Source organism: Macrobrachium rosenbergii, chromosome 1, assembly GCF_040412425.1.
Source record: "Macrobrachium rosenbergii isolate ZJJX-2024 chromosome 1, ASM4041242v1, whole genome shotgun sequence".
In the NCBI taxonomy this organism is placed as follows: Eukaryota; Metazoa; Arthropoda; class Malacostraca; order Decapoda; family Palaemonidae; genus Macrobrachium; species Macrobrachium rosenbergii.
The window spans coordinates 45,964,433-45,969,357 of record NC_089741.1 but is presented as its reverse complement, the minus strand read 5'-3'; positions in this window follow the sequence as shown (position 1 = coordinate 45,969,357).

Sequence of the window (4,925 nt, the reverse complement as noted above, 5' to 3'; positions counted from 1 at the left end):
TTAAGTATCTGAACGTTTTTGTTTTTCAGATTTAACATACATGATATAATTTGCATTGTATTTTCATATTCTAGAGTAAATTTACCGAGATTATGTGTTTTCTGTAAGAAAAAATAAAAATTGATGAACGAAATCTAAAGAAAACTGTATCTTCACTTTTCTTGCCGAGTGTACATGTATGTATAGTTCCTCGTTGGGCGAGTGGGTCCGTTCTCAGCTAGCACTCTGCTGGCCGCGAGTTCGAATCTCCGACCGGCCAACGAAGAATAAGAGGAATTTATTTCTGGTGATAGAAATTCATTTCTCGCTTTAATGTGGTTCAGATTCCACAATACGCTGTAGGTCCCGTTGCTAGGTAACCAACTGGTTCTTAGCCACGTAAAATAAATCTAATCCTTCGGGCCAGCCCTAGGAGAGCTGTTAATCAGCTCAGTGGTCTGGTTAAACTAAGATATACTTAACATATATGTATATATTTGTGTGTTTATATATATATATATATATATATATATATATATATATATATATATATATATATATATATATATATATATATATATATATATATATATATATATAACGCAATATCAAGCCTCGTCATCAAAACAGTAAAAACATATAAACAATAACAATCGGGAACAAAACATGTCTTCCCTTCGTCAACAAGGCCTTGATACGTCTCAAAGCCTCTTATCGGGAGGCCGTAAAACTCGATTTTCTCGTATAACAAACGAGGTTCGCTTCGCTTTGTGAGGCCAAAGCCTCCTTCTGTATGTTGTCCTAAACGTAATGAGGACAATCTCGACTGAACAACATCGACTGAACAACAATGTCGTCTTCACCCTGCGGTATTAACGTTTCCTTTACCATCTATGCAATTATTACTTTCATTCATTTTTACTATTAACTAGTTCTGTACGTTGTACACTTTTCTAGCAAATTTTCAATATTATTCACATTTTAATAATAATGAAATTTTCCGTACGGTGTACGCTTTTATCATTACAAATTACATTTATTTTTTCAATAACATTTTCTGTACGATGTACTATTCAATTATCCATGTTTTTTAATTCTTTAAGACAGGCCATGCGAATATTTTACCTCGCCACAAAATAAAGACGTTTTGCTGGTCTTTATGAAGACCAGTAGGGAGACAACAATAAACTCCCATGCAATCAATTATTTTTTTTCACAGACACCGCTCTGATAGAAAAGGAGAATAGAAATAAACTTTCTTTTTTCTCCGAACGCCAACGGGAACGGACACCCTATACCTTCTTACCTATGGACACGAAAAAAAAAAAAAAGTGAAAGAGGAAGGGCGAAAACTGGTACTAAATCTGAAAGGAAGCGATACATAGTTTACTGTACTGCTGAGTTAGAATTATTATTATTATTATTATATTATTATTATTATTATTATTTCAGTAGATGAAACCTATTCACATGGAACAAGCACACAGGAGCCATCGACTGAAATTCAAGCTTCCAAAGAATGTCGGTTTTAACCTCCTAACGCAGACCCCACACTGCAGCAGTGAAGCAGAGCCAGTGATTTTTCATCGCCCTTGGGGAGACGCGAACCCGCGACATCTGAGTGGCATGCCACGACACTGCCTACTATACCAGCGGACCAGCAAAATTAGGGTAATTAAGCAAATTTACAGCATCAATAATAAAAAAAAAACTTTTAACACGAGAAGCGTGGATCATTTTACGACACTGAATTTGTAGCATCATTAAAAATAAGGCCTTTCAGCTTTCGCAATAATACAGTTCTGTTTCGAAACCCTGTTTAATTATTAAGATAATCCTGATTTCTTTGTGTTAGAATTATCACGAGAGAGAGAGAGAGAGAGAGAGAGAGAGAGAGAGAGAGAGAGAGAGAGAGAGTCAACATTTCCTGAGAGACAGAGATTCACATTTGGAATTTTGTTGAAGACTAGCAGCGAGGCAGACGGTAGAAGAAATTTCTTTTAAAATTTTCTGGACTGCAGGAGTGAGAAACTCTCATTTAGAATCTGGCTGAGAGGGGACACGAGAGAGTTCAGGAGTTCAGGTGAGAGAGCTCTCTCTCTCTCTCCCTAAAAAAATTCCAAACACAACTTCTCTCTCATTCTCAATTCCCAAGAGAATTTCAAATGAATTTTTCACCTCTCTCTCTCTCTATCTCTCTCTCTCTCTCTGAGGAAATTCCAGTAGAGTGCCTCTCATTCTCAATACTAAAGTAAACTTCAACTGAATTTCGCTCTCTCTCTCTCTCTCTCTAAGGAAATTCAGTATAGAGCCTCTCACTCTCAATACTAAAGAAAACTTCAAGTGAATTTCTCCCTACCTCTCTCTCTCTCTCTCTCTCTCTCTCTCTCTCTCTCTCACACCGAGGAAATTCCAGAAGTCTCTCTCACTCTCAGTCCTAAAGAAAATTTCAACTGATAAATCTCTCGACTCTCTCCTCTCTCTCTCTCTCTCTCTCTCTCTCTCTCTCTGTGAAAAAAAAAAAAAAACTCACCAAACTTCGCCTTGACATCCCTTAAAACACAACGCATTTTATCCCAAATTCCAAACCTCCTTACCGGGAATAACTACCACCTTTTAGAGAGAAAACAAGCTTGGGCGCTGCATCAAAGACACCCCAAAGTTTGCCAAACTTTCCTAATGGTATTCTCTCAACAACAAAATATAGCAGCGGCGCTATTCAGCCTTTCCCTTTCGCAACAATATCTGGTTTATTTACAAGTCTCCTGCACGGTGACATTGGGATGGGATGCGTACTGAGATGGGAATCCAGTACTGAGATGGGATGGAGGTGACGGAATGGGGGAAAATTTGTATTGTTCATAATATTCCGCTAATCCTACAACAGTAACTGTTCAGGCGCGGTATTTTCAAATTCAATTATACCGTGGTTTTCGTTCCTGGGACAGTGGTTAAAATCATGGGATGGGAAGGAGATACAGAGATGGGATTGGCAACGGGGATGGGGCGAGGTTACTGAGACAGGAAGGGGGGGGGTTACTGCAGTTCTCATGCAATGCCATTTCCCCTACAATATAACTGTTATCCTATCACCCCATCCTACTCTTTCCAGGTTAGGGGGTGGGAAGTGGGAGCGGGGTAGTAGTGCAAATGATGTAATTACTGGGATGGGATGAGGAAGATATCTCCATTAACCTCTCCCTCACCACCACCACTGATCCCCACCGCTTTCAATAACAATCCTAATAGAACACATTCATATCACCTCATTCCACACTTTCCCTCTCCTGAGATGGAGGTACCGGGAAGGGATAGGAGGGTATTGAGTGGGAGCTTGTACTGGGGAGGAGGAGGAGGAGGAGGAGGAGGAGGAGGGGAGGAGGAGGAGGAGGAGGAGGGGAGGGAGGAGGGAGGAGGAGGAGGGCTTGGAGGGGGTTGGAGAGGGCCGAGGAAGAAAAATGAGGAGAGGGCTCCAGAGGGACGAGGAGGAGGAGGAGGAGGGATTGTGGTATAGCATTCCTCACTGGAGTTATTGCACGACGCAAGTTCATGCAAACGAAAAAGGAGAAAAAGTCCCGAGAGAGAGAGAGAGAGAGAGAGAGAGAGAGAGAGAGAGTGGTATGCCAATATCATCTCCATTATTGATGGGCACCAATTCTGACTTCCGGGGAAATGACGAAATTCCACCTCGTCTGGATCTTCCTTGTTTGCTCCCGTTTTCTTATTTATCTGTTTTCCTATTTTCTTCTTTCTATATTCCGAATCCATCGAAATGTCGTTCTTAGTTAGATTTTGTTCCTCAAAAATATTTTTGATATTCTTCATTATACACATTCTCAAAAACTTTCTTGATATTCTTCATTATGCAATTTCTCAGAAATATTCTTAATAAGTCTTCATTATACACTTAAAAATATTCTTTATATTCTTCATGATAAACTTTCTCAGGAATATTCTTGATATTCTTCATTATACACATTCTCAAAAACATTCTTGATATTCTTCATTATACACATTCTCAAAAACATTCTTGATATTCTTCATTATACACATACTCAAAAACATTCTTGATATTCTTTAATATGCAATTTCTCAGAAATATTCTTAATATTCTTTATACACTTAAAATATTCTTTATATTCTTCATGATGCACTTCCTCGGAAATATTCTTGATATTCTTCATTATGCACATTTTCGAAAGCATTCTTGATATTCTTCATTATGCAGTTTCTCAGAAATATTCTTAATATTCTTCATTTTACGCTTAAAAATATTCTTGATATTCTTCATGATACACTTTCTCAGAAATGTTCCTGATATCATTCATTTTACACGTTCTCGAACATAATCCTGATATTCTTCATTTTACACGTCCTCAAAAATATTCTTGATATTCATTATTCACTTTGTCCTGCTTCTTGTTCCAAAATGATTCAGTAATTTCTTCATCGCTTTCTTCTCAACGTGTTCGATGAAAATTCTTCACTTTATCAGCGTTTCCCATTCAGTTATTTCTTCTATATACTTCCCTGTACAGGAGTAGTGCCGTCAGTGCACCTCATACAGTGCACTGTAGGCATCACTTGAGGTTCTTTGCAGCGTGCCTTCGGCCCCTAGCTGAAAACCCTATCGTTCCTTTTACTGTACCTCCTTTCATATTCTCTTCCATCTTACTTTCCACCCTTTCCTAACAAATAGTGCAACTGCGAGGTTTTCCTTCTCTTACACCTTCAAACTTTTTACTGTCAATTTCCGTTTCAGCGCTGAATGACCTCATAGTTCCAAGTGCTTGGCCTTTGGCCTAAATTCTATATTTAATTCAATTCAATTCTTCTATATACTTACTCAAAATTATTCATTATGACTCCTAAGGGATATTAATTTTCTTCACGATGACTAAACACGTATCCATTTCTTGAACAGCAGAATTAATCATTAATAATCT